The sequence below is a fragment of the Phalaenopsis equestris genome, unplaced genomic scaffold (assembly GCF_001263595.1).
Source record: "Phalaenopsis equestris unplaced genomic scaffold, ASM126359v1 Scaffold000670, whole genome shotgun sequence".
Taxonomy (NCBI): Eukaryota; Viridiplantae; Streptophyta; class Magnoliopsida; order Asparagales; family Orchidaceae; genus Phalaenopsis; species Phalaenopsis equestris.
Window position 1 is genome coordinate 360,533 of NW_018165110.1, and position 7,223 is coordinate 367,755.

Sequence of the window (7,223 nt, forward strand, 5' to 3'; positions counted from 1 at the left end):
GCTCACCCCCCCCCCCCAACCCTAAATATCATCAAAGATCACCAAAGAACAATTGATAGGCAAGTCGATCGGCCGCCCAAAAGTCGGTCGACCACCCCACCCAAGAGTCGACCAACTTCCTAGAGCAAAACCTGACGGATACCCAAACGAAAGCCAATTGAACCGGCCAATCCGCTCTGACTTTTAGAACCATGGATACGAGCGCTCAACCTACTCAAAAAAAAAAAACTCGTGTTATAAGTTGCTCATTGAGCAAAACTTATGAAATGATTCTGAAAACCATGAATCCCTTGGTTGAACTCTCTAACACGAACCTCAAATGAATCATTTTATCACAAACACCAAAGTATTATAATTGGATGAAAAATGATTAAAGCCTTATGGAATATGTCATAGAATCAAGATATTAGACAGCAAAAATATATTAATAATGACAAAATGATGATAAAATGTTGTTATGTATGGAATTATTAATGCAGCTCTGAAGACAGCATGGGCAGATAATGCCAAAAACCCTACATATATATATGGAAGCTTTCTGCTCACGTTGGTCGTCACTGCTGCACATGCAATGCGCAGAGCATAACCCTAAAGATAGCTAAGAGCTCCGAAGATCTCGTATGGTGGCGTATCCCAACCTTCTAAAAGGATGAAGAAAGAACAGGAAACCCTAGCTAATAATCTCATGCAGTACGTACGTACCATCTTTTTCCTTATGTGTTTATTCTTATTATATTGGAGAAGAAGACACCATTAATGAATCTTTTTTTTGGCTCCATTATTTGCCTCTCTTCTGTTTTTTTTTTTTCTTTTGGTAGTTATGTTTTAATTTCATGGATGATAAATGATGCAGAAAACTAAGAGTAAAATATGAGTAGAGGGTGACATAAAATAAGGTTAGATTCGCATTGACTCATTGTATGTTTTTTTAATTGTATGTGTGTATCATAAATGAGTCGATGAGAATCTCAGGAAAATATATTGGAGTAAAAGATAGAAAAAAAAGTATAGTTAGGGGGGCCCACCGAAGGAAGACCAGGGGTCCTATTACTAGAAGATCAAAAGACTTAAATTGGCCAAGTGCAGATCCCTTAGATCGGGACCGGAAACTGGTCGGACGGAGGTCGTCTGAACTAAAGGCCAAGATATATCAGGTCGAGAGAAGGAAATTAGCCTAACTCTAACCCCAACTTTGATAGTCATCTCATAAGAGAATATTAGACTTTTCATTAGGAGGCTGGGGTTTTATCATGATACACTCTGCAAACATCATGAAGAAACTTTTATCAATGGGGGAGTTACCTGTCATATTATATTATTTCATCATCTGCCCGACATCCTAATCTCATCATGGCAACACAAAAACATTTCATCTTGGGGATCATAATCAATAGTCATATTAGAGAAGTTGACTGTTATAGTCAAGTCGACCAAGCTAGGTCCGGACGACCGAAGTCCATCAGGAGTTGGCTGACAGCATCAACTCAGCACAGTCAAGCAAACGAGCCTTGTCGAACCAAGGTTCATGAATCTCAGTGGATCGAGTAATAGGTTACCGAACCATGGGATCATTTTTGCGATGTACACAAAAAATGTGTCAGCATGAATCTAGAAACAATATAACGATCTAGATCAAAGGATATATAAGGATCCCTCTCGGTGAAAAGCTGCAATGCCTAACAAATTTGATAGACTGATGGCCAGCTCGGCCTACCAAATGAAGGGTTGTCGACTGGTCGAACGTCAGTCAAACGACCAAAGGACCACTCACGCCAACAAGAGATAAATATCCACGCTAATGATCAGACAAAGGTCTTGCAACTCCAACAATTTAACAAGTATCAACACAAAGCTCACCCCCCCCCCCCCCCCCCCAAATTCGTTCTTATCCTTTGGATGTGAAGGCAGAAAGGAATCAGAGTCGAAAGCTACAACCTTTCCCTTCCTCCTGCCAGCTTGCCTCACCTCTCCCAAAAAGAGGAATGTGACCCGAAGTCGACGGTCTGGAAACCTCCTTTGTAGAAAGACGCTCTGAGGATTCCATGGCCCTCAATCGAAAGGAAGAAGTCAGCTCCTCTTGATGTTGGCCCCGTGAATCACCTAAATTCACCAAGGCAAGTTTTCGTTCAATTAATACCTCTTTTGTAACTCATTTCTTAATAACAACTGAAATTTTGGATACATAATGTATTAAATTCAAACATGGGATTGTGCATCCCATCAAATCTCCATCTTTTGTTTCCTCATCCATCCTTCTCATTGGAGAGCCATCAGCTCTCTTTCTTTTCCTTGGCTCCTTCTTTGAAAGTCAGGAAGCCCTATCTAGATGCCTCTTCTCATCTGTCTCATCAAAAGCAACCTACAACTCGAGAGTCATGGGACCATATTTGCACGGGTTCAACACTTAATTGACGGTTATGGGGTAGGTGTACTGAATCACCAATAATTGCCTACCCAGGATGGACGATCCAAGCGCCTTGAATCGGGGCGGAAGCCCTTTCTTATACGGGCAGTCGGTCGGCCTGATCACAATATCGCAGTCATCGCTGGAACCCGTCAGGAATCGTAACTTCCAATCATTTATCTATTTCTCTAAATCAATCAGGAGTAACTTTCGGGTCAAGCTGAAAACCACATACTCGTATGTCTCTACTTTGAAAGAAAACATATGTGAGAAAAGCTCCCACAACCAAGGAATCACCATTCGACGTAAGTAAATTATGCAAGTCATATCGTCCGCAATGGAGTTTGGCCTAACCTGAGCCAGGATAACTCCATAGGGTTGAAAATCGATCGGAGCAATAAAGGAAGTCAGAGTTCCCATCAAAATTAATCTCGGCAGAAGATCTCCCAGATAGTCGATCACCCAAACCTCTGCCCCCACCTGTTTAAGAATAACACTTGCGTAGTACATACAAGTGTCATCTAATGATTCCACATCAAAGGCTGCAAGGTTGATCTCTCGGTCGCCCTTATTGAACCGAACAATTGGGAGTACTTGAAGTAGTGAAACTATAAAATAAACCGACAAAAATGAAGAAGGGAAAAATGAAAAGTATTCACTAACTCTCCACTCAACCCTATATGTAAGGTACAGAAACTTGAAACGTCTCAAATCCGTACATCGGACTATGAAAATACACATCAAATTGGTGCAAAAATCGAGATGCACAATGATTGAAAGTTTTGAAGTTCGGCAAAAATAAGTTTTATTCATGAGAAAAGGTATTTTACAGATGGGTCATTTGCCACTTCAGGCAGCACTAGACCCCAAGTCATCAAACATGCACACAACACACGCCCACCAAATCTATCTTCTCTTCTTCTGCTAGGACATGGAAGATCGAGCTAGCCGCCCGAACTTCTCCAGCTCGCTTCAAACCAGTTCACCATATCAGTTTGGAGGGTCACCATATCGGTCTAGAGGGTCGCAAAATCCGTGTAGAGGACAGTCAAATCTTCCTTTATGTCAAATATGGCGGTCTCTCTCTGAAGGCCCGCTGCTCGGGCGAAGGAGTCCACAGATTCGTCCATACGACTGACCAGTGACTCATGAGAGCCTCGGCGTCCGTCTGTTTCCCTCTCAATGTCAACAGAGGACGGAGAATTCTCAGATGCCACTTTCACAAAGGCAAAAGCTGAAGGTCCAGAGAGCACCTCTGTCGCAGGAAGTTAGCCGATCTATATATATAACAAATATTTCTTAATTATTCCAGTGTTATTCCATATTATTCGGGTGTTATTATATGTTGTTGACATGTTACGGTGTTCTGGAAATATTCTCGGTTTTATGATAATATAATAACACATTAATAACATCTGAATAACACGAGAGGAATATTATATTGTTTTACAGGACAAATTTTATTTTATTTTTCTGTTATGACGTGATTTCGTTGGACTCCGCACCTAACTCTACATGCAGAGTTCTGATGTAATATTTTCTTGTAAAAAATAGAAGTAAATTATTAAAGATGTAAATTTATAAGGATTGAGTGGTATGCATGTAAATCATTCTTATATTAATTTTATTGAATTATTTTTTGTTTTAAATTTCGAATTTATTTTATTTACATATGAAGTGGTGTGCGTGTAAGAAAATCTGATATTTCACGTGAAGGGATACGAACAAAATGCAGTTCAGAAACTTCCAGATTTGCAAGAGCCAAGTGATTAATTGATCATTGCGTTCCATCGAATATATATATATATATATATATTAAAGTTTAGATGTCACATACGTGAATACGGTTTTGATATATATAATAGTCCTTAAATTGAACAATTTGTAAATCTATTTGACGGGTATTGACCAATGAGTTGATTTAATAAGTGACGCAAAGATCGGTCAATAATAATATTACAAACTGACGGGTTTTAGACCGCTTGTAAATCTTCAGTAAATGCTCTAGTTTAGCCTAACCCAATTGAATCCCTTGTTTTCTTTCTTTTGTCCTTTCGTCCCCTTCGTTATCAGCCTACCCCTCGCTCTAGCATCTTTATCCCTTCTCGAAAGCCTCGACCTCGGCCTTGCCCTAACCCTCTCTCGGTTTCGCCTAAGACAATCACCTTTGCACTTGAACCTTAGATAGTTGGTATCGTGTACGACGGGATCACGGGTTGCAGAGACACTGTAATGCCCGTTTTGGCAAATTATTTTTATTGTCGCAAATCTCATTTTGGCAAAACATCTTATATTTTGAAGTGAATTTCTATTTTAGAACTGACAATTTAGATTTCAAAGTGAATATTCATTTTGGTAATGATAATTAGACTTTTTATTTGAGTGCACTGAAAAATCTTACATCATATGAAATATTTCTTTGTAAGAACATATTTCAAGGTGTGCACTTAATTGTGCATGGGGTTTGTAGAGACAAAAATGCTTATATTAATGATTGACTTTCCATTTGAAAAATAAAATATGAAAGGAATAAACTCGTGCAATGTTTGGTGTAGCTATGGTGACAAACAATATTAGATCCAAAAATTAAAAAATATATAAGATAGATTATTGTCCACCTATTGTTATAACTCTGCGATTTTGTCAACTTCTAAATCAAATTCTATGTACTTATTTGAATAAACTTTATAATGTGTTGATTATTTTCTAAGTAAATATGGACATTTGTACATCAAAGTCATGGATGTATAACTGGCTTTATTTAGATAGAAAAAGGAACACCGATAAGATCTTGAACGGTGTAGAGGCCTTCGTGATTATAGCATCACAACTTTCATTTTACCTATCTAAGAGTAGATTTGGATGTCCATGCTCAAAACACAGGAATCAAGCACATTTAACGTCTGACGAAGTAAGATATGATTTATATCATTGGGGTTTTTCAGCCTGATTATTGAATTTGAACTTCACATAGGGAGGTTGACAATGCAACATTCAGCTTAGTTCCTTCGACGAGCTATGATCCTCCCCTGAATTTCACTCAAGTAGATTTGAAGACATTATCTTTGATGAGACAATGTTACTTTACCCGATTCAAGTGCAGGAAGAGACACGAAATAAGAAGACTCAAACTTTTATGATATATTGATTATTGCTCAAAGGTCGTTGTCGTAGAGATGCACTTCTCATTCTGAGTTATATGTAGCCCTTAGAATTCTAAAAATTAAAATACGTTTTGAGGGGCTAAGCGGGAAGAACCGCGTGATAGGGACCAGGAGCTGCTTGCTCGTGTCCTATACTTTAATTCTAAATCTCATTTATGTATAGAATTAGGACCAAGAGTGTACATATGCTGTGTTGTTTCTGTTTCTCGGATATGTTGTTGAAGCGACACCCTGCTTTTTATTATTTTATATTTGGCTTGTTTTACTGTCTTTCTTGCAAGCTTGTATGCTTGGATTGGCTCCATCGTTATTTGATCGTGGTTTGTTTGGGAACCTTGCGCTACAATTTATGCTCTTTAAGACCTAAAATTTTATAAATTTTATACAAAATCCTAAAAAAATTTTCAATATAAATTAAAATCCAGGATTAAAAGATTCGCGGCTTTTAAAACTTGCTTTTACTTCACTGCATGGCCTTCACGCCAGTTTATAAATTGGGTTGCATGTATGGCTATATCACAATTCATAATTAATACGGCCTCCACGCTTAGCGATAGATAAATGCATCAAATTATTATCTCCAAGAAGAAAGATAAAATAGCATATAAAATCACAAGAAATTAATATGAAAAGAAATAAATATCATGATAATATAAAAAATAAAAAGAGATTGGAAGGAGTACTATGTAATCAATTTTTAACTTCTTGCCTTATATTCTACTTCCTCTAGAGATTTCACTCATTATGACATGCATAAAAATTATTATTTATTTATACCATTATTTTTTTTATACACATTCTAATGCACACACCATACATATGCAAGGCCTTGAACTCAAAATCTTTTTGTTAAAAGACAAAGCTCTCGAGCACTAGGCTAATGTGTTTTGTATATGCGTACAAAATAATTGTTTAAAAAATAGAATTTATTTTAATAGCCTTCAAATTATAATAAACTATATTAGGGATAATAGGATTTACTGAGGAGATCTAGTAGTCTTTATACAAAATCCTAAAAAAATTTTCAATATAAATTTTCAATATAAGCATGGACTTGATCTATAAACACTAATATAATTTGTCAACTTTATAATGTCAGGTGATTGGGATATGTCAACATAACAAGCTCACTTGCAAGATTCTATTTAGCCAACTTATAGTCAATAGGTCAACTAAAAAGTAATGGGTTTTAAGTAGACAAATGCTTATAGTACATGTGTTAATGATGGAGAAGGATCAAATATTCTATTTTTAAAACTAGAGGCTCAAACCAAATAGAAGATGTCAAATAGCTAAAAATTATAATAATATGATTCAATAGATGGTTCATCACACTTAGAATAAATTTAAATGTGCGAAAAGTGAGAGTTGACAATTTAAAGGGCTTGAGAACCAAAAGCAATATGCATTGTAAATAGAACTCTACAAATCTAACCTTTAAAATGTAAAATTTGATAATAAAAGGCTTGAAGATTAGAAGAGGGTTTCATCCCATTCATTTTATAGAAGACACTCAATGATAAAAGAACAGTTCAGTGACATCTCAAGGCAAGAGGCATTATCCAAAAAATGTATCAGTTTTCATGACAATATTTCTTTTCTTACGCAACCAAAAGTCTAGGAGAGGGATGCAATAAATTTATAATTATATATAT